The sequence below is a fragment of the Bison bison genome, unplaced genomic scaffold (genome assembly GCF_000754665.1).
Source record: "Bison bison bison isolate TAMUID 2011002044 unplaced genomic scaffold, Bison_UMD1.0 scf7180017864043, whole genome shotgun sequence".
NCBI classification, from domain to species: Eukaryota; Metazoa; Chordata; class Mammalia; order Artiodactyla; family Bovidae; genus Bison; species Bison bison.
Genome location: NW_011494615.1, coordinates 6793350 through 6816945, shown reverse-complemented (window position 1 = coordinate 6816945; position 23596 = coordinate 6793350). Strand labels below are relative to the sequence as shown.

At 46.0% G+C, this 23596-nt stretch overlaps 1 non-coding gene across 1 annotated transcript; it reads right to left on the bottom strand.

Moving 5' to 3' along the window:
* Positions 1-704: 704 nt before the first annotated feature.
* TRNAE-CUC lies at positions 705-777 on the bottom strand. Its single transcript has one exon. It is a non-coding gene; the product is annotated as a tRNA-Glu (tRNA).
* Positions 778-23596: the final 22819 nt, after the last annotated feature.

Genomic DNA, 23596 nt, shown 5'->3' with positions numbered 1-23596 from the left:
ATTTTCCTTGAAGGTCAATTTCAGGCAAACTCCTTAGGAGGAGAATTTGCCTTCAGAGAAAAAATAGTAGTGGGCCCTCTTTTAAAAAACCTTGACTCAACCAATTCACTACATCAATCCATAATTTAATTAAATATTATGTAAACCAATGAACATTGAGTATGAAAAGAGAGCTATTTCTATGAAAACAAAATTGCATGCTTTGAAAAGACTCAATAAATGTGAGTTGATAAAAAATTGCTATTGAATTGGGTGTGGGTGAGACAACTATAAATGACTGCAGAGATACAAAACAATTTGGAAGGATTGTGTGTTCAGATTACCTCATAATTGTCCTTAAAATTTTACTTTGCTTGCAAGTAATGGAAACTGGAAATTGTAGATGTGAATTATGAATGTGGCTTTTGAAGAAATTGATGGAGAACTTTTATCAGTGTTCTAATATTCAAATAAAACATCTTGGCTCCACATTAAAAGTTAGCAGGAAAAAAGCATGTTTATATTTTAAGTTACAATGAGCTATTTAGGGTGTTTGTATCACTTCTTAAAAAGCAATTCCCTGCTTTAGCTCAGTTTAAAAAAAAAAATTTATTTATTTGGCTGTGCTGGGTCTTAGGTGCAGCATCAGGATATTTGATCTTTGTTGTGGCCTAAGGGATCTTTCACTGTGACTTGTGAACTTGGTTGCGGCATGTGAGATCTAGTTCCCTGACCAGGGATCGAACCTGGGCCCCCTGCATTGAGAGTGTGGAGTCTTAACCACTGGACCATCAGGGAAGTCCCTAGCTAAGTTTTTGATTGACCGAATTATTACCAGTACCAGTCAGAAAGGTAATTTCTCTATGCTTCTATTACTCAGTTAAGACCTTAACTGAAGGCTTAGTAAAGCTTGCTGCCAACTGCCTGCCTCAGATCCTCCCCAAGACCCTGCTGTTGACCTTTTGAGTTAGATCAAGGCTCACCACTTCGTCTCCCACTCCACAATGGAGGGAGATAAGTAGACTAGGCTGGGGATCCTGAGGAGTCTAGAGTCACTGTGTTAAGCCAGGGAAACTTTATAGAGGGGAGCAAAGAACTTCACAATCTTTCAGCTGTTTGGAAACTCTTGGTGCTTCCCTGTTGACTGAAACTGCTCTTGGTCCCATCCTGGGAGGACCCAGGAGTGAGCAGCTTGATACCTTGGGGACAAATATTATCATTCCCTTGACTCTCAAGGGTCAGATGTGAGCATTCTGATGACTGAATTCTGATGCATATAATGGGGGACAGAAATACTCCTATCTGTCCACTGTTGTATGCAGCAGAATTTATGCATCCTGTGTCCCATTTCCTTGTGCTAAATTGTTTCCATCATGTCTGACTCTTTGTGACCCTATGGACTGTAGCCCGCTGGGCTCCTCTGTCCATGGGATTCTCCAGGCAAGAATACTGGGGTGGGTTGCGATGCCCTCCTCCAGGGGATCTTCCTGACCGAGGGATTGAACCTGTGTCTTACAGTCCCCTGCACTGGCAGGCTGGTTTTTTACCACTAGCACCACTCGGGAAGCTAATCTGAAAATGGATTCCCACTGAGAAGTTAGAGAAGATTGTCCTAACTTCTGACTTTTTGAATAGACCTTTTGAAGACAGAAAGGGATTACACAAATGCGGGGTTTTAGGCACGTATATTAGTTGATAGGGGAGAACATTTTAGTTGGCAAGACTTTCACTGCTACTCAAACAATATTACAGAGGAAGTTGCTCAGTCTTTCTAGACTCCCGACTAAGGCAGCTAACTGTCCTGGCCACCACAAAAAGAATGAAGCTCAGAGAAAGTGTGTAAGATTGCAATACTTTTGAAAATCTGCTTATTTTGATAATGGATTGAGAGATCACAGGAAACTTTTTTATGTTTTGTTGAAAGCATTGTGCTTGTTGAAACCTATACTTACACATCCATTAAAAAAAAAAAAAGAGTGGCTGAGGAGAATTTGAAAGTTCCTTGCCTTATTGAAAGTTTTGTAGTTTAGCTGGAATAAGCTTGGTGCTTCTTATTAGCTCCTTGAGTCTGAATCTGGACCTTGATGCTCACACTTGCATCCACAGCAGGGAAACTGATGAAGATTCGAATGAACAAGTGACTTTGGGAGGACAATGGGATCCCTCTCCCTTCTGAGGCACTGGGCTCAGGAGAAAAATCTTAATAAGAGTGCTGAGATCCTGAAGGGTGTATGGATAAGAGGGTCACAGATCAAGAGGCTTGAAGTTTTCTGTCGAGAATCAGAGCAGGGCCTTTCTGTTTCGTGGGGAGAGAGGAAAAGAGAAATAATTTGATTCACCTCCTGAGACCCCCCCTTTCACCTCCTGCCTTATTCTGTATGTCTCCCCCCAACCCTTCCTTTCTAGCTTTTTGCAACGTTACCCAATGAAGAGGGAGATAAAAAGCCAGTAGAAGAGAGGGGGGCTGCATGAATTCCTCCCTCCTTCCTGACATGAGAGCCCTCCCTTAAAGGAAACAATGCCATCCCCCTGTCCTGTCTGAAGGCTGCTTTCTCTCAAGCATCATCCTTTCACCCCATCACTGTTTGTGTTTCCCTTACGGCTTGCTATTGATAGAAGGTATTTTTATTCTTTCTTTCTCTCCAGCTCTGGCTCCCTCTTTCTCTAGCTTCTAGCTTTCGTCTGGTCCTGCTGAGAGAACATAATACCACCTTATTTGTGACTCTGCAGTCATTTCCATGGCAACCGATCCGTGGCCCAGGTATGAGTCTGTGCCTTCGCAGTGGGATGGTGCAAGAGAACGTCCTTTGTTAAAGCTGAGAGGCAGCAGGTTTCTTCCTGCAGCCCCAGCCCGGGGAGGAACTTCTGCAGGAGTCAGAGGAGGGATGCAGCAATTCCAAGCAGGGTTCCCCACTTTATCACATTTCCCCGAGCATATGTGAAGTACCTGTAGACCAGTACACATACAAGTGCACGTGTACACACACACACACACACACACCTTCTACTTCTGGACCTTTAGCCACATAGCATTTTTCCCTTTGAAGGGACTCAGCTTCTATACTGTGGCCAGGAACAAAAGCTTGTGTTTGAAATGAGGGCTTCAGCTTCCTGTGTATAGAATGGGGATGGGGGTGGGGGGTTGACAGCAGGGACAAGGATGGATAAAAGGTCACGAGGGTGGTGATGGGGGAATGAGAAAGACATTTCAGAGCTCCTAATTCAATGATGACTAAGAGAGAGAGGAGGGGAAAGAAGGTTTCAGCTGGGGAGTTCTTAACACAGATGCTCAGACAGTGCTCATTACTGTGCAGTGGGATTTATACACAATAAAATGATATGAAATGGCAAGACAGCCTCATCTTTCTCCTCACTCATCTCTCCTTTCTTTTTTCTATCCCTTTCCTGTGGATCTCTGCTTTTTGTTCTGTTCCATTTGAGTTTGGGTCAAGGGAATACCATTTTTTGGTTACCTAGTTGCTTAGTCATGTCTGACACTTTACAGCCTCATGGACTGTATATCCTGCCAGGCTCCTCTGTCCATGGAATTTTCCAGGCAAGAATACTGGAGTAGGGTGCCATTTCCTCCTCCAGGGAACCCTTGCAACCCTGGGATTGAACCTGGGTCTCTTGCATCTCCTGCATTGGCAGGTGGGCTCTTTACCACTAGTGCCACCTGGGAAGCCCTCACCATTTGGGGAAGATGCTAGAATAATCCTAGTCAAAGTCCTAAGGCCCCTCTTTGTGTTTCTGCCCTCTCTTCAACAGAGCTCTTGAACTCAGATGAAGAGAAGGGAAGGGAAGGGAAGGGGTCTCTTGCCCGTTGCTCCTGAGAAACGTCTGCTCGTGGAAAACAAATAGGACAGGCTGGCGTCTGGAGTCAAGAGGGTAGCCCAGGTTTGCACTGCAACCTGGAGGAGTTTATCTTTATTAAGCAGATGTATAGAGGCCCGGCTCGTTCCCAAACATCTCCACGGTCATCTGCTCCCCATTTCTTTTATTGATCTGCCTGTCTAAATAGTACTTCTAAACTCGGTGGGAGTTTTCCAATTAGATAAAAGGCAATTCATGTCGCCTGCTGCCTCCACGCTGCACTAACAGCCCCAAACCAAGAGAGCATATTCAAGGCTTCTTGGCAGAACAACCTGCTTTAATCAAGGCGGCCCCCTCCTGGGCACCCTCGTCTGCAGGACATTTCTCTTCCCATGCAGAGGCTTTTCTTTATTGAAGGTGGAGGAAAATGGACTCCTTCTCCAGGAGTAGGGTTTCCAGGTGAGCTGTGCAGTTACTGGAGAAGAGGCGGCACTCGCTCCCTGGGCTGGCGCTGTCGAAAAGGCCGTCTGGCAATTATTTTTAGGTCAAGCAGTGACTCAAGGGTTTCGTGATCTCTGAGACTCCTGCTGGGAGCTCTGGCCTTGGACCTCCCCAGCATCCTGCCTGTCCCCAGATAGGTCTTGGGGAGCCCAGTGTTCTTTGGGCTCTTCCCCGTGACAGGAGGGTTGAAGAGAGGATGGGGGATGGGAGGGTGCCCCAGAGGTGGGCCCTCCCATCCCGGATGTGTATCGCTTGTCCACGGGTGAATACAGGTGGCCCGGAGTCTGGAACTCCGCAGGGGCCTCCCGTGGCCTCTGGTAGCTGGCCCAACCCTTCCACCTGAGTTCAAGGTCCTTTTGGCAAGGCAACCTCATTTCTCCTGCCTCTTCATCCTTTTCATTCTGGCCTGGTTCATCTTCCACATGGCCAGGTGACCATATTTTCTGGGTTTTGGTCATCCTTTTCTTCTGACTAAAAAAGCTGTTCTCAGCTGAGAATGGGTATCCTTTCTCAGCCAGCATCTTTCTCCTTCATCCAGACTCCTCTCACACTGTTGGTATTGCTTGCTTGCTGTTTCATCACTAATTAGAGTGACTGTCCTTTATTGGGTACACTCCCTGTGCCCCGGGCAGGGTGGTTTCCATGCAATTAACAAAGTCAAACCCTCACAGTGTGACCCTGAAAGAGGTGCTATTACTACCCCCCATTTTACCCATAAGGAAACTGAGGCTCAGCACCTTGCTCAAGGCGTGGAAACATCTGGATCCACACCCGTGTGATGTCAAAACTCTCAGGTTTTTACATGCACAGTCAAGGGCGAATAATAATCACAATGGTGATGAAAGTAAGTTATTTGTTTTAGAAGCCACATGGCACGGTCTTGTTTGCATGACAAGTAAGACATGATTTAACGACTAAATAACAACAGCAATGGTTTAGTCACAGTGATCTTTGACTCTGGGATAGGCTCATTTCCCAGATAGAATGACTCGGGTCCCAGTCTCTTCTGTCTCTAAAGCATCTGTGCTCTTGTGGGAGCCCAGGAAGCTTTCCTAGAGCTACTGAGGATGCAGGTCTCTGTGTTAGGGCCTGGGGACCCTATTTGGTGGGGAGCAGAGAAGGTCTAGTTGGGCTGTGATTGGCAGAGGATTTGTACCTCTGTTATGGCTTCTCAAGGGAAAACTTTGGGCCCTTAGACTTTCTTAAAGCTTTCTTAAAGAAAAGCTTAAAGCTCTTTCAAGGAACTGGGACCAAATACTGCCCTCACAAGTGGTCATCTCTGGACTTCCATGATAGCTCAGTGGTTAAGAATCTGCCTGCCAGTGCATAGGACATGGGTTTCATCCCTAGTCCATGAAGATCTCACATGCCACAGAGCAACTAAGCCTGTGTGCCACAACTATTGAGCCTGTGCTCTGCAACAGGAGAATCCACCGCAGTGAGAAGCCTGTGCCTGCAGTGAAGAGTAGCCCTCACTAACTGCAACTACAGGGAGCCTGAGCAATATTAATGAAGACCCAGTGCAGCCAAAAATAAATAAAATTATTTCCAAAAAATGGTCATCTCTGCCAAACTTAAACCAGTGTTTCAGGAAAGAGCCCAGACTGCTGAATTCAGTTCTCCCCTGCCTTCTAGATAAGTCTCTTCTCCTATTTATATTTCTCCCAAAGACAGGAGATGTCTTTGTTCACTCTATTTTTTCAAGAATCGTTCACACATGAGTCCACAAAACTGCCCTTTGCCATTTTTCCTAGGGGGGCAGATAGGTTTTGTGAAAATAGGTGTTTGGAATGATGCTCCAATAAAAATTAGTTATAAAGAAGATTTTTGGCGTCCCGGGCAAGTAGGTCTGACCTATCGAGTCTGGTGTGAGGATTGAGTGCTTTTAAAAATAATCATTTCTTTATTTTTGGCCGTGCTGGGTCTTCGTTGCTGTGCAGGCTTTCTCTGGTTGCAGTGAGTGGGGGCTTTTCTGTAGTCGTGGTTCATGGGCTTCTCACGGCAGTGGCTTCTCTTGCTGCAGAGCGTGGCTCTAGGCGCGCCGGTTCAGTTAGTTGCGGCCCGTGGACTTAGCTGTCCCTTGGCATGTGGAATCTTCTGAACCAGGGATCAAATCTGTGTTCCCTGCATTGGAAGGTGGATTCTCAACCACTGGACTACCAGGAAAGTCCAAGGTGCCTTCTTTACACTTTCACTGCAAGAAGATGGTCTTGGCTGGCTCGGTGGGACTTTGAAGGTAGGGGAGGTGGCCCGGCTCTTCTGTAGCTCCCACGGTCCGGAGCTGGGCTGTTCTTGCAGATGTCCAGTAGCCACTGTCCGCGTCTGTGCATCGTGAACTCAGGACCAAGCTGATGGCTAAGGAAAGGGATGTGGCAGAGGGTCACTGACAGTGAGATGATGGCTTTGCCTGGAGCCCCCTCCCTCACCTGCATTCCTGCTCCCTGCTCTGCGTTTGCATAATCTGAGCCACCTGTGCTGTCTGGATCCCTAGAGGAGTCTCTGTTAGCTCTCTCCTCCTGTCTCCCCCTTCTCCCCCTCGCTGTGCAAGCTCAGAGGACAGGCACAGCTTGGCCCCCACTCGCCTGTGTGGCTTGCGTGGACAACGCTAGGTCCTTCTCTGACCCATGATAACCACACTGTCAGCAGGAGGGAGATGGGATGCCGAGGAGTAGATATCTTGTGAATACTGAGTTTCTGGGTCCTGACTTCTCAGCGGTGGCATCTCCTCTCACATCAAGCCTTGTCACAGCATCATTTCAGCTGCGCCTGGGGAGGCAGAGCCGGAGAGTGATGGAGCCACATTGTTCAGAAGCCTGAGGCAGCTGCTGCTCTGAATCTCCATGTAACCACTGTGGAAGGCTCTGGAAAGAGGCACTTCACCTTCCCTTACTTGAGAAGAGAGAAGAGCCAGGGACGAGTGTTGGAGTTAGAGCCCATTCTGGCTGGAGGGGTTCACCTTTGCTCTCTGGCAGAAAAGGAAGTGTTTGAAAATTCAATAAAGCTGCCTTTCATTATCCAACCCCAGCAGGACTTTATGATAATTTTTAGAACTTCTTCATTCAAAACTCTGGGTGCTTTGAAGGTTAATCACTTGTGTTTATCGAAACTTCCCTTCAAGGAACTTAGAGAGCTTTGTAGACATTATCTAATTCAGCAGCACTGCAGGACCAGGAAACGGGGAACAGGGAGAGGATGAACAGACGAGATTATTCCAATTTAGGAGAACTGATAATATTAATAGTTCCCACAGGGAGTTTAAGTGAGTTTTTGAAAATCACCAAATAAGTTGTGAGCCTTCCAGGAGAGGACCTCTTCACACCCCAGCCTGAGGTCAGCCTCTGGCTTGATCACTGTGAGCTGGCAGTAGTGACTTCTCCGTCTCAGTTCCTCACCTGTAAAATGGGACAGTAAGCCATACCTCTTGGTGCCGTGTGGCACTGAGTGTCACAGGAGAGTGACGGCACCAGCACCATGATTGGTGCATCACTGGTGCCCCCTGAATATCACCTCCCCTCTCATTTTTTTTGGTCACATGGCTTGTGGCATCTTAAGGTCAGTCCCCTGACTAAGGATTGAGCCCATGACCCCGGCAGTGAAATCTCAGAGTCCTAACCACTGGACTGCCAGGGAAATCCCCTCTCCCATCTTCTGAAGGAGCAAAAGAATATCTCCCTGGTGGACTGGAGGGTCCACTGCGTGTCTCATCTGAGCAAGAGGAAGGGGAGAGGGAGGCAGGGGGCTGTCTGGGGATGAGGGACAGGTGGTGTCTCTCTTCTCTGAAGCTCTGACATCTGAAAGGTACAGCCTAGATTTATGAGCAGACTGACACTCTGTTCCCAAAATCTGGAACAAGAGGAATGCATATCCTTGAGTGAATGTGAAATGGAGATTTGAAGCAATTTTATAGTTAATCAGGGGTAAAAAAAAAAATGCCTCTAGTGAAATTGTCTTTTGGGGGTTGAGTCATTTGTGGAGGTTTACACGCATCAGCAAGTGACTCCAAATTTCCCTCTGGCTCTTGCTGGAGAGGAAGCTTCTATGAGAGGGCACGTGGCCTGTGTGTGCTTTCGACTCCAAGATGACATTTCCACCTGCAGAGCAGGACATGGCCTGAGAGGTTTCTCTCCCCAGACCCCAACCCACCTGCACTTGTCTTTAGAAGCAATGTCCTTTTTAGGTCTTAAAATTGTATGGAGAAGAGAAACGGAAAGATTCGTACAAGTGGGAGCTCCTTAGGAACTTCCTGGGTGTCCTGGTGACGGTTACATGGAGGGCAGGGCGTGTGCTGTCCCAGGTTTACTACTACACGTTCTGAGCAGGAACTGGGGAAGAAAGAAAAGGATTCATCTCTTGCTTCCTCTGTCTGTCTCCTACCAGCTTCAGGTCCTGTCCAACCACGGGGATCCATGGGATGACTGTGAGAAGCCAGAGGCTTTTGACTTGCAGTCAGAGGTCTAGGTCCCTCTGGTTCCCCTTCTGAGTCTATCTCTTTTTGGCAGTGCTAGCCTTGGAAGGCTTTGTTAGATATCTTGTCATCAGTGGTGTTACTTGAATTCATCTTCTCTTGTCCTGCATCTCAGAGCAAGTGAATTTTGGACTTACACAATTTGCATATGTCAACGGGTGTAAAGAGAAAGGCAGACAGTGCTAAGGAAAAGGAGATGGTGGACCACCACCAGATGAAGAAATGGCAACTAGGAAGTGGCTCTCATGGTGCTTAATCTTGGGGCCAACTCATCTAAAAAGAGCACAGAATATTTTCCCTCAATTCCAGTGGGCTTCACTATCAGCAGCAAGACCATGTCACTGATGTGTGTGCACATGTGCTCAGCTGCTAAGTCGTGTCTGACTCTTTGGGACCCCATGGACTGTAGCCCTCCAGGCTTCCATCCTTGGGATTTTCCAGGCAAGAATACTGGAGTGGGTAGCCACTCCCTTCTCCAGGGGAATCTTCCCAACCCAGGGATTGAACCTGCGTCTCCTGCCTTGGCAGATGAATTCTTTACTGCTAAGCCACTGGGAAGCCCACATGTTACTGACACCACATTCTAAACCTGGTGTAGACACAGAAGAGGGTGAGCCCAACTTTGTTTACAGATAACTAGACCCTTCCTCTTCTCTGCAGATGAGAATTAATGCTCAAAGCGTAAAAGAGGAAGCAAAACGTGTCTGCATTCTCCAGCCTCATCTTGGAGCCACACGGATTGCTCTGTCACCCCTCCAGACACATTTCTTTCCTGGGTATCACCAGGAGAGAGATGAGAGCTGCCTTCCTGGGTTCTGAGCTGAGGCCTCGGAGCCAGGCTGAAGGCTGTCCTGGGACACTCACCTTTGAATGTCTCAGTTCCAGGGGTTTTAAATCTCAGCCATAAATGTTTCAGAAGCACGCTTTTATTTTTGGCACTGGATGTACATCACTGGATGTCAGTGATTTAATGACAAGCCCTATGACCTGGTATTGCTGTTGCTGTCAAACAAATAGTTCTCCATTTGCAGGTGGGCTTTGTTTTTCGCTATTTTCTGAGGCTTTCACCAGGGAATGTTTCATGGACTGGCTTAACGCACAGGTTCTCAGGACCCACCAAGCAAGTAGGTGGGAGACCCAGGTTTGTTGTTATTTAGTCTCTCCGCTGCGTCCCACTCTTTGTGACCCCATGGATTGCAGCACACCAGGCTTCCCCATCCATCACCAACTCCCGGAGCTTGCTCAAACTCGGGTGCATCAAGTCGGTGATGCCATCCAACCATCTCATCCTCTGCCATCCCCTTCTCCTCCTGGCTTCAGTCTTTCCCAGGTCTTTTCCAGTGAGTCAGTTCTTTGCATCAGGTGGCCAAAGTATTGGGGCTTCATCTTCAGCATCAGTCCTCCCAGTGAATGTTCAGGTTACCATCCAACAGAGATGCCCTCCCCAGCTAGGGGTTGAGAGGAGGCTGAGTGAAGAGCAGGACCTGACTCCTCATCTAATGGGCAGTAGGTTAGACTAAACATACAGCGAGTTGCAGTACCTGTGAAAAGAGGGGAGAAAACCCCAGGAAGTTCCAGGCCAGTTCTGAGAATGCGCTGGCAACGCTGCTGGCCCATGAGCATGCCAAGTTTAGTTGCCTGGTCTCAGGTCCACTGTCTGACTGGTCAGGGAGAATCACCCCATATCTGTTTGCAAGGTGCTTTCCTAGACCCTGGACTCTATGTGAGGACCTGTGTGTCCTCTGGGTGAGTCCCTGGCTTGGTGGCCACTGACTTGTCCTGAGGGAGAGAGATTTACAAGGCAAGACACCTGTGAGGACTCCTCTCTTCCCACAAGTTCTTTTTTATTAGTTTAGAAAAATATTTATTTATTTGGCTGCTCCAGGTTTTAGTTGCAGCATATGGGATCTAGTTCCCTGACCAGGGATGGAACCCAGACCCCCTGAATTGGGAGCTTGGAGTCTTAACACCTGGACCACCAGGGAAGTCCCCTTCCCACTATTTCCTGATTGCTTTCAAAAGAATTAGACGTGGTTTCCCAAAGAAGTTACTATACCTTCACTTATTCACTTATTTATCAAACACCTTTTGAAAGCCAGGTATGGGACAAAGTATTGGGAATGGAGTGATAAGCAGGTGCTCAGTGAAAGAGGCAGAGCATCTATATTTGCTTCCCACCTGAGAAGGGCAGTTGCTAGGATGGAAGCTGGTACATACAAAGGGAAGAGTTTTATGCAGACTCTCTCTGTGTGTGTCTGTGTGCTTTCCAGGGAAGTTTTCCACTGAGAGGTAATGAGTCTCAAAGGGTAAGAGGGAGTTAAAGGAAGGGAGGACCTGGACACAACCTAAATGTCCACTGACAGATGAATGGATGAAGATGTGGTTCAGATATACAACGGAATACTACTCAGCCATAAAAAAGAATGAAATTGGATCATTTGTAGAGAGGTGGCTGGACCTCTAGACTGTCATACAGAGTGAAGTAAGTCAGAAAGAGAAAAACAAATACCATGTATTAATGTGTGTGTGTGGCATCTAAAAACGTGGTACAGGTGAACCTATCTGCACAGCAGGAATAGAGACAGAAGTAGGGAACGAACGTGTAGACCCTGGGGTGGGGGATAAATTGAGAGAGAGTACTGACATCTACACACTAGCAAGAGTGGAATAGCTAGCTAGTGTGAAGCTGCTGTGTATAGCACAGGGAGCTCATCTCGGTGCTTTGTGACGCCCTAGAGGAGTGGGATGGGGGTGGTGGGACGGAGTTCCAAGAGGGAGAGGATATATGTATACATGTGGCTGATCCACATTGTTGTATGGCAGAAACTAAGACAGTATTGTAAAAGCATTTATACTCTGATTTTTGAAAAAAGGAGGGTGGGAAACTAGAGGTAGGGATGGTACTGTATTTGTTGTTGTTGTTCAGTCACTAAGTTGTGCCTGACTCTTTGCCACCCTGTGGACTGCAGCATGCCAGGCTTCCCTGTCCTTCACTGTCTCCCTGAGTTTGCTTAAACTCATGCCCATTGAGTCAACTCCTCGCATCAGGTGGTCAGAATATTGGAGCTTCAGCTTCAGCATCAGTCCTTCCAATGAATGTTCAGGTTGATTTCCTTTAGGATTGGCTGACTTGACCTCCTTGCTGTCCAAGGGACTCTCAACGGTCTTCTCCAGCACCACAGTTTGAAAGCATTATTCTTCAGTGCTCAGCCTTCTTTATGGGCCAACTCTCTCATCTGTACATGACTACTGGAAAAACCGTAGCTTTGGCTATATAGACCTTTGTCGGCAAAGTGACGTCTCTGCTTTTTGATATGTTCTCTAGGTTTGTCATAGCATTTCTTCCAAGGAGCAAGTGTCTTTTAATTTCGTGACTGCAGTCACCATCCTCAGTGATTTTGGAGCCCAAGAAAATAAAGTCTGTCACTGTTTCTATTGTTTCCCCATCTATTTTACAAAGAGTCAAAGCAAATAGAATAAAGACATAGGCCTATTATCCAAGTGAGCAAAGCCTTGAGCCTTGGGAGGTATCCTGGACCTTTCCAAGAAAGCAGCAGCAGGGCCCTGTTCTCACAAATGACAGGGTATGGGGAAGCTTTGCTTGGCTTGCTCCAAGGAACGGGTTGAGTCCACGGTAGAGATGCCAAGTTGAGCAAATAAAAATACAGGATGCCCAGTTAAATTTGAATTTCAGATGAACAGCAAATAATTTTTTTTTTTTAGAATAAGCATGTCCTAGGCAGTATTCGAGATTTGCTTATCCTAGAAAATGACTCATTGTTTATCTGAAATTCAAATTTAACTGGATACCCTGAGTTTTATCTGGCAACCCGGTCTTCAGGCATCTGAGGATTGAAGATATGGAGGAGGCCCTGAGGGTTTGGATGTCCCAGGGGCAGCCACCTTGGCAAGAAGGTGGCCAGAGGTTTTCTGGGTTGTCATTCCCAATCCTGAAGACAGATTTGCAATTTTTATCATTATAGCGCAAATGAAAGCATGTCATGTTACATAATTTATAGGGCTAATTTATTCATACATTCACTTTTAATTCAGTCACAAATATTTAATAGGCTCTAGGCTCTGTGCCAGGCACAGTATACACGGTGTGAGCAAAACACAGACTTGGGCCGGTCTTTGAGGCGTTTTCACATACTTTTGACAAATCTATCACATTTCAAGCAGTTGCCATATTTTCCCTGCCGGAACCAAGGAAGACACTTCCTCTCCTGATCTCCCCCGTCCCCTCCCCCCAACCCCCGTGTTGACCCCACATTGACCCCATGCTCTTTCCCACTCTCCTGTTTCAGCTGCAGTCCTGGTTTGAGTGAGTTAAATGCGGTGACCTCATGGCTAAGTTTGCATCAGAACCACCTGTAGGGTTTGTTCCACCCTGGCTCCTGGGGTCTTTCCCCAGTGTTTGATTCCATAGGTTTGGTGTGAGAACCAAGAATTTGTTTTTCTAGCATTTTTTTAAGTTTTTTGTTGTTGTTGCAGCAGATCATTTTTTTTAAACTCTTTATTGAATTTGTTACAATATTGTTTCTGTTGTTTGCATTTTGGTTTTTTGGGTCACCAGGCATTGGAGAGGGCAGTGGCACCCCACTCCAGTACTCTTGCCTGGAGGATCCTATGGATGGAGGAGACTGGTGGGCTGCAGTCCATGGGGTTGCTGAGGGTTGGACGCGACTGAGTGGCTTCACTTTCACTTTTCACTTTCATGCATTGGAGATGGAAATGGCAACCCACCCCAGTGTTCTTGCCTGGGGAATCCCAGGGATGACGGAGCCTGGTGGGCTGCTGTCTATGGGGTTGCACAGAGTCGGACACGACTGAAGCGACTTAGCAGCAGCAGGCATGTGGGATCTTAGTTCCCTGACTAGGGATCAAACCTGCATCCCCTGCATTGGAAGGTGAAGTCTTAACCACTGGACCTCCAGGGAAGTCCCTCTAACGTCTTTTTAGGTGAGGACACTGGGGAGGACAGTGGTCTTCTGTGATGGATTCCTGCAAGGACCTGGGAGAGGAATTAGCCCTGCTGCCCCAAGGCCATCTCCTCTCTGCCATCTCCCACACATCAGCTTCATGCTGATCACTCTGGATTCCCAAGAGCTGAGGGAGAAACAGGCTAATCTGATATTTGGCAGATCACAGGGGCCACTGTTTTGGGGATGAGGATTTCTGGCTAACTAGTTCCTGGTGACTGAGTGGTAAAGAACCTGCTTGTCAATGTAGGTGATGCAGGTTCAATTGCTGGGTCAGGAAGATCCCCTGGAGTAGGAAGGGGCAACCCACTCCAGTATTCTTGCCTGGGAAATGCCATGGACAGAGGAACCTTGGAGACCATAGTCCATGGGCTCACAAAGAGTCAGACACAACTTAGCAACTGATACAACAGTGATAACCGTTAGAAAGTGAGTTTTTCTGGGATAGATTTCTAAAAATAGTATAAACAAATATTAAAATTATATAATTAATAAAAATTGAATGTAGAAAATCTAGAACAATCCAAAGAGAGAGTTAAACTAAAAAGATTAAAAAATTATTCACACTCCTATTAGTACGGAGGTGAAAGTGTCAGTTGCCCAGTTGTGTCCAACTCTTTGTGATCCTGTGGACTACAGCCCTGGAGTGGGTTGCCATGCCCTTCTTCTGGGGATCTTCCCAACCCAGGGATTGACTCTGGGTCTTCTGCATTGCAGGCAGATTCTTTACCATCTGAGCCGCCAGGGAAGCCCTTTCATTGGTATGCATGTTGTGGCTAGGTCGCTTTAGTCGTGTCTGACTCTTTGCAACCCTATGAACTGTAGCCTGCCAGGCTCCTCTGTCCATGAGATTCTCCAGGGAAGAATATTGGAGTGGGTTACCATGACCTCCCCCAGGGAATCTTCCTGACCCAGGGATCGAAGCTGCATCTCTTATGTGTCCTGCATTGGCAGGCAGGTTCTTTACCACTAGTGCCACTTAGGAAGCCCCTCTCCATTGGTATAGTCCCTCTAAATATTTTATCTGTATTAAGACCATCCCCAACAAAAAGAAATGCAAAAAGGCAAAATGGTTGTCTGAGGAGGCCTTACAAATAGCTGAGAAAAGAAGAGAAGCTAAAGGCAAAGGAGAAAAGGAAATATACCCATTTGAATTCAGGATTCCAAAGAATAGCAAGGAGAGATAAGAAAGCCTTCCTCAGTGATCAATTGAAAGAAATAGAGGAAAACAATAGAATGGGAAAGACTAGAGATCTCTTCAAGAAAATCAGAGATACCAAGGGAACATTTCATGTAAAGATGGGCACAATAAAGGACAGAAACAGAAGATATTAAGAAGAGGTGGCAAGAATACACAGAACTATACAAAAAAGATCTTCATGACCCAGATAACCACGATGGTGTGATCATGCCCCTAGAGACAGACATCCTGAAATGAAAAATCAAGTGGGGCTTAGGAAGCATCACAATGAACAAAGTTAGTGGAGGTGGTGGAGTTCCAGAAGACCTATTTCAAATCCTAAAAGATGATACTGTGAAAGTGCTGCACTCAATGTGTCAGCAAATTTGGAAGACTCAGCAGTGGCCACAGGACTGGAAAAGGTCAGTTTTCATTCCAAGTCCTAAGAAAGGCAATGCCAAAGAATGTTCAAACTATCACACAATTGTACTGATCTCACACGCTAGCAAAGCAATGCTCAAAATTCTCCAAGTTAGGCTTCAACAGTACATGAACCGTGAACTTCCAGATGTTCAAGCTGGATTTAGAAAAGGCAGAGAAACCAGAGATCAAATTGCCAACATCCGTTGGATCATCGAAAAAGCAAGAGAGTTCCAGAAAAACATCTATTTCTGCTTTATTGACTATGCCAAAGCCTTTGACTATGTGGATCACAATAAACTGTGGAAAATTCTAAAAAAGATGGGAATACCAGACCACCAGACCTGCCTCCTGAGAAATCTGTATTCAGGTCAAGAAGCAACAGTTAGAACTGAACATGGAACACCAGACTGGTTCCAAATTGGGAAAAGAGTACGTCAAAGCTGTATATTGTCACCCTGTTTATTTAACTTATATGCAGAATACATCATGAGAAACGCTGGGCTGGAGGAAGCACAAGCTGGAATCAAGATTGCCGGGAGAAATATCAATAACCTCAGATATGCAGATGACACTACCCTTATGGCAGAAAGCAAAGAGGAACTAAAGAGCCTCTTGATGAAAGTGAAATAGGATAGTGAAAAAGTTGGCTTAAAACTCAACATTCAGAAAACTAAGATCATGGCATCCTGTCCCATCACTTCATTGCAAATAGATGGGGAAAGAATGGAAACAATGACAGACTTTATTTTGGGGGGGCTCCAAATCACTGAAGATGCTGACTGCAGCCATGAAATTAAAAGATGCTTACTCCTTAGAAGAAAAGCTATGACAAACCTAGGCAGCATATTAAAAGGCAGAGACATTACTTTGCCAGTAAAGGTCCATCTAGTCAAAGCTATGGTTTTTCCAGTAGTCATGTATGGATGTGAGAGGTGGACTATAAGGAAAGCTGAACACCAAAGAATTGATGCTTTGAACCGTGGTGTTGGAGAAGACTCTCGAGAGTCCCTTGGACTGCAAGGACAGCCAACCAGTCCATCCCAAAGGGAATCAGTCCTGAATATTCATTGAAAGGACTGATGCTGAAGCTGAAACTCCAATACTTTGGCCACCTGATTTGAAGAACTGACTCATTTGAAAAGACCCTGATGCTGGGAAAGATTGAAGGTGGGAGGAGAAGGGGACGACAGAGGATGACATGGTTGGATGGCATCACCGACTCAAAGGACATGAGTTTGACCAAGCTCTGGGAGTTGGTGAAGGATAGGGAAGCCTGGAGTTCTGCAGTCCATGGGGTTGCAAAGAGTCAGACATGACTGAGTGACTGAACTGATGCATAAATATATTTATATATTTCATTCACTTATTCATTCATGCATTCACTTGATCAACATATACTGAGTTCCTTCTTTGTATCAGACACTGTATTAGGAACTGGAGTTTTAGTAATGGTAGGGGGGACCCGGAAAGATTCCCTCCTTCCAGAAGCCTACATTCTATTGGAAGAAACAGACCATATGCAAGAATTTAAGTTAAATATTTTAGGTAGTGACAAATACTAAAGGATAAAAAAGTTAAATCAGGGAGTGTTTGGGACTTCCAGATGCAAACTATTATATACAGAATAAATATTAAACAACAAGGTCCCACTGTACAGCTCAGGGAATGATATTCAATATCCTATAATAAACCATAATGGAAAAGAATGCTAAACAGAATATATATATTTGTATAAAATCACTTTGCTTTATGGCACAAACTAACAAAACATTATAAATCGACTATATTTCAATAAAATAAATTTTAAAAGAGTTAAATTGGGAAAGAGGAGTATGAAATGAGGGAGTGGGAGGGTTTGAGGTGATGAGGGAAATTGTCACTGAGAAGGTGATTTTTAAGCTGAGATGGGATGGAAGTAAAGGGGTAGGTGGGGACCAGGCCTCCCTGAGTGTCGAGGGCAGTGTGGCTGTCATGGCAGCAGTAAGGGAGGGGCTTGAGGGTAAGACCCCAGGTTACTCAGGGCATTATGGTTTCTAAGGACCTTGGCTTCCCTCTGCATGAGATGGGGCCATTGGAATAGAGGAGGGATACTGTTCCTCCTCCTAAGCAGGACCCCTTGGGCACATTTGGGGGGACCAAGTTTAACTCAAGGAGACCACTTGGGAAGTCACTGCAGTATTCCAGGCAAGAATATTGTGGTTTTCTTACATCCTGTTTTGAAATAATTTCACAGGTCATTTAAGTATCAGTTGAATAATCCATCAACAGATTAAAATTTCAGAATGTTATATTTGAAAGAAAATTCATAGGTCATTGACTCAAACCATTTCATTTCATAGATCCCCAAGCTGAGCTGTATCATTCATTCACTTATTCAACGATTGTTGAGTGCCTTCTATAGGTCATGTACTATTGACTGACAGGTATGACGGCACCTGGGCATAGCAGTGAACGAAACAGAAACAATCTATGCTTTTTTAGCACTCCCATTCTAGTTGAGGGATGCAAACAATAAACAAAAAAAGAAAAAGAAAGGGGAAAAAAAAACAACAACTATGGTTTGGATCAGGATGGTGGTTCTCGAAGAATGAGAAGTAGTCCAGTTCTGCCTTCTATTTTGAGGTAGATCCAAGAGGATTTGCTGATGGACTGGAGATGGAGTGAGGGAGAGATCAAATTCGAGCCCCTGGGCGAGTCAAATCAAGTATTCACAAAGAAGGGAAGACGCAGAAGGAGCAGGTTTGGGATCAGGTGCTGGGTGTGGGGCAAATTCAGTTTCAGTTACCTGGAGATGTTGGGTGGGTCATAGGGTTTCTGAGTCTGCAGTTATGGGGAGAGATATGGGGAGAGATAGGAACCCGAGGTTGTCAGCATGCAGGTGGTATTCCAGGTCTGTTGGTGCCTCTGACCCCCTTGACTGGGAATCCCAGAGCCCCAGAACCAAATCTTCAGCCACTGTGAACTTCGGCTGCTAATGGCCCACAGGTGCCCCTGCTTTTAGAGAGTTGTCCTCTGCCGCTGGGGCCACCTCCCCTGGTAGACATGAGAACCCACTCATCCCTGCGCCACTGGAGAACAGTCTCCGGTGAATGACTGACCATCTGTGATGTAATTCCTGCTCCAGAGATTTCTGTGGGATAAGGCTAGCACTTGTGTCAAGCTGAGACCACAGACATCCTTCCTGCCTTCCCCTGACCTCTCTGTTCTCCTCGCTCCCCGAGAGTTCCTTCCAGGAGTACCCTCTCAATAAACCCACACCACCCCACATCTCCCTCCCAGGCTCCTCTGGGGCACCCATCTAATGAGAGAGTTCCTTTTAGGTTCTGATGCACGGAGGTGAGTGTGCAACCTGCCTTTGCGCACCATCCTTCGGGAAGTGTCTGGGCTTCTCAAGTTGTGTATTATTTGATTGCATGATGAGTCAGGTGGGATTTGAGATGCCACCAGCCTCCCAGCACCCTGTCGTTAGCAATGCAGGGCTTGTCGTGGGTACAGGCGGGAGGGCGGGCTTGTCCTGGGGGGAGGCGAGTCATTATTTCTGCCTGGGTGCATTCTAATCATATTTCCTTCCTTCAAACCAAGCGGTACTTTCCATCTTCCTGCAGTCTCTGCTTTCCTTCTGCTCCGATCAGAAACAGATCAGTGTGATCAAGCCTGGCAGTAGATCATTTAGAGATTTTCATCTTTATTAGTAGCCGCGAGCTGGCAGCAGATTTGCTGTGTGTGTGTGAATACACGTGTGCCTTTTGCTTTTAAATAGTAGATGGCACTGCCTCTCATTTTGAAATGTTGTCTGTTTTTGTGCTTTCATGTTCAGGATGTATTGAGGTCACAGAGAAGGACAAATCCACATAGAACACAGTTCATAACAGTGAATCTGCCCAGCATAGTGATTCAGGTGTCTGGCTAGTCTTTTATAGTTTTCCTTTATTAATTTATATTTTATTTATTTTTATTCAGCTTATTTAAGCTAAAAAGGGAAAAAAAAGATCAGTCCACCCATTTCTTATTCCTTACCGCCTCTGGCAACCAATGTTCTCTGTACCTATGAACTTTCTTTTTTTTCATTTTTAAGATTCTGTGTATGAGAGATCGTACAGTATTTGTCTCTCTGTCTGACTTATTTCACTTAGCACAATGCCCTTGAGGTCCATCCATGCTGTTGCAAGTGGCAAGGTTTCGTTCTTTTTTATGACTGAATAAGGTGGCTCAGATGGTATAAGGAATCTGCCTGCAGTGAGGGAGACCCAGCTTTGATCCCTGGTTTGGGAAGATCCCCTGGAGAAGGGAATGGCTACCCACTCCAGTATTGTTGCCTGGAGAATCCCACGGGCAAAAGCGCCTGGTGGGCCAGAGTTCATGGGGTCACAAAGAGTTGGACACGCCTGATCGACTAAAACAATACACAATTGTATGTACACACACACACACACACACACACAAAGCAGTTTCTCTATCCATTCATCCACTGATGGAAACTCAGATTGTTTCTGTAACTTGGCTGTCGTAAATAGCGCTGCAATGAGTACGGCGGTGCATTCGACTCAGTGCTTGAAGTTTCTTTGGAAAAATACCCCGCAGTGGAGTTGCTGGATCACATGGTAGTCCCACTTTTAGTGTTTTGAGGAATCACCATGCTGTTTTCCATAGTGAGGTGATTTCTCTTTATGGTTTTGATTTCCCTTTCCCTGATGATTAATGACGCAGATCATCTTTTTATGTACCTCTTTGCCATCTGTATATGTTCTTTGAAAAATGTCTGTTTAGATTTTCTTCTCGCTTAAAAATTGGTTTGCCTTTTTTTTTTTGCTATTGAGTTGAGTTGTATGGGATCATTATATATTTTGGATACTAACCCCTTATTATATATGATTTGCAAATATTTTCTTCCATTGTATAAGTTGCCTTTTCGTTTTGTTGACGGTTTCCTTTGCTGGGTAGAAGCTTTTTAGTTTAATGTAGTCCCTCTTGTTTATTGTTGCTCTTCTTGCTTTTGCTTTTGATGTCAGATTTAAAAAATTACGAAGACTTTATTGCTTATGTTTTCTTCTAGGTTTTATGGTTTCCAGTCTTATGTCCAAGTTTTTAATTCATTTGTATTTAATTTTTGTGTATTCTGTGAGATAGTGGTCCAGTTGCAGTCTTTTGAAGGTGGCTGCCCGGTTTTTCTCACACCATTTGTTAAAGAGACTTCTAAATTGAAGTGTTACAGACATACACTAAAGCAGATGCACTATGTAGATAACTAATTATAAAGCTGAACGCATTTTTACATATGTGAATGTCCAGGTACCCACTGCTTAGACCAAGATAGGAAGCCCCTTCAGCATCCTAGACTGTTTCTCTTGTACTTCTTCCCAGTCAATCCTTGCCCTCACCCTAAGTAGCCACTCTTTTGATTTCTGTCACCAGAGATTCATTTTTCTGTTTTTGAACCTCAGAGGTTAAAGCATCTGCCTGCAATGCAGGAGACCTGGGTTCAATCCCTGTGTAGGGAAGATCCCCTGGAGAAGGAAATGGCAACCCACTCCAGTATTCTTGCCTGGAGAATCCCATGGAAGGAGGAACCTGGTGGGCTACAGTCCTTGGGGTCGCAAAGAGTCGGACACGACTGAGAGACTTCACTTTCACTTATACATAAAATCATGCAACCCATAGCCTTTTATACCTGGCTTCTCTGATGCATTATTTTGTTGGTAAAACTCATGCATCTATGGTATGTTGCAGTTGTTTGTTCTGTTAAAATTTCCATGTAGTATTTCATGGTATGAATGTACCATTCCACTGTTATTAGACTGGTTCCAGTTTTGGCCACCTTAACATTTCCAAAACTATCTTAGTGTCTATAAAGTGATTTAATATCCCTCTCTCCCACAAGGAGCCTGCATAGTAGACTAGATGGGAATTTACAGTCTTATCTTTATCTTCATTTTATGGATGAGAAAACTTCACGGGGAATTTCAAGAACTCATCTAAGGGCACACAGCCCTGTAGGGACAGACCCAGGACCTAAATTAAGGTTTCTTGACTGCCGGTCCAGTGATCTTTTTCCAGATCCCTGCTAGCAATGCCCCTGAAACTCTTGGCATCCAGAGAGCTAAGTGACAGGACCTCTTAACTCCTGGGGATGATGATAACAACTGCCTTCCTGCTTGCTGAGATCCTGCTGAGGCCCCTCATTTAGCTGGATCCCCTTTCCTGTTTGAATGAGTGCCATTTTCCCAAAAGCCCTCCAGCCTAGAGAGATGCACTCGACACTCAGGTAGCAACAACAATTAAGTCTCTGTCAAAAGGAAGCTGCTGAAACCTCCGCTTGACAGTGTGTGGCAACCAAGCAGTGGTAAAGCTTACGGCTGTTAGGCTCAGGCAGAGAGCAAGAACATGCAGGGTGGGTGTCACCCGTGAGAGCACCTGGACGTGGATGCCCTCAGGGCCGCGCTCTGGCTCCAGGGGGCTGGGCAACCGTGACAGGACGCAACCTTGCCCTCCACCTTCCTGCCGGCTCTCTGGAACTGGCGCCGGTGGGGGTAGGGGGGTGTGCTAATATTTAGGGAGAAAGAGGAAAAGAAGGGTCTCAGAGCAGACGGTGCTCTGAGCTCATTTCTGATGACTTCTAAGCTGAGTGCCCCGAGAAGGAGTCATTTTTATTCTGTCACACTGCCCCATGTCTCACAGTCATTACTGAAGCCATGCAGGATACCTGCAGGATTCAGGAGCGCCCTGAGATTGCAGGCTACTGGCTGTTGTTGCTGCTTCTGCTTTTCCCTTTTCCTAATTGTTCCTCAATTCTTTCCCCATCTCTGGGGCTTTCCTGCTTATTTTTCCTTTCTCTTATTATTCTCTTAAGAAAGCAAGGCAGCGTCTCCAGGCTGGAGTAGGGAGGATTTACAACATTTCTGGCACCAGCGAGGCCTCCCATCTTTACCATCTTTGTGTCTCCATGCGTGTTAGGTCTCCTCACTCCATTTCCAGACAGACAGATGGGAGCTTGGAGTTTAAGTCAGGGTGGCGGGGGCAGTGAGTTCATCCTGGTTTTCCTGGGACATTTTGGTTTTGGCCCTTGCTGTCCTGCAACAGGACATCCTTAAGGATCCTGGGAATCCTTCTGTTGTCATTGTTCAGTCGCTTAGTCGTGTCCAACTCTTTGTGACCCCAGGGACTGTAGCACGCCAGGCCTCCCTGTCCCTCACTATCTCCTGGAGTTTTCCCAAGCTCGTGTCCATTGACTCCGCGATGATATCTAACTGTCTTATCCTCTTGCCCTCTTCTCCTTTTGCCTTCAATCTTTCCTAGCATCAGGGTCTTTTCCAATGAGTTGACTCTTTGCATCAGGTGGCCAAAGTATTGGAGCTTCAGCATCAGTTCTTCCAATGAGTATTCAGGGTGGATTTCCTTTTGCTTGCAGACAAACAGGGACAGTTGGTTACCAGAAGGCTGAGTGAGTGCCTCAGCTCACAAGCCTGGGACTTTCAGGGCTGAGATTTGAATGGAAGCCTCTCTGTTTTCCATAGTGCTGTCCTCTCACCTTCCCAACACTGACTTTCCCTAACGATCGGTTCAAAACAACGTAGAAGATGCTTTGAGGGACAAGCATGCTGGAGCTTAGCAGAGGCTGGAGGTGATGGGCACAGCCTTGAGGTTTGCTTCATTCTCAGGCAGTCTCAGATGTGCGCCCCCAACTCTCAGCCCGCCTGCATGATTGCCCAGACTCAGGCTAGGGAGAGAAAAAAGCCTATTTATTTAGGTCTTGCCGATGAAAAACGAGTGATGGAAGTGTGTCCAACCTCTGCTCTTACTGATTTCCCGATCAGTTTGGGAATTCCCAAGGTTTGATAAAGCTTGGTGGCTAGTGACCCTACCTGAGCGGTTGTGAAGTGGCAGAGGGAACCTTTTGGAATATGACCTGCATGTTGTTAGATTCCTAATTTTTGGCCACCTTTTTGTGGCTGTTATCTGGGTTCGATGGGCCTCCAGGCCTTTTTTTTTGCACAAATTTGCTGTGCCCAGTAAAGCTCCACCCCTGTCAGGGGCTCAGCCCTTGTCCAGTGAGTTCCAAACCCTCTGGTTCACCAGGGAAAACCAGCATCTACATGGTCCTCCAAAGGCCAGCACGTCTTAATGGAGAACTTTCTTTCCTTTGAAAGAGCTGTTCATATCCCAGAATCAAGCAGAATTTTACCCATGGAGAACTTCCTTTCCTTTGAGCAAGCTTGTTCGTATCCCTGAATCAAGCAGAATTTTACCCATGACTTA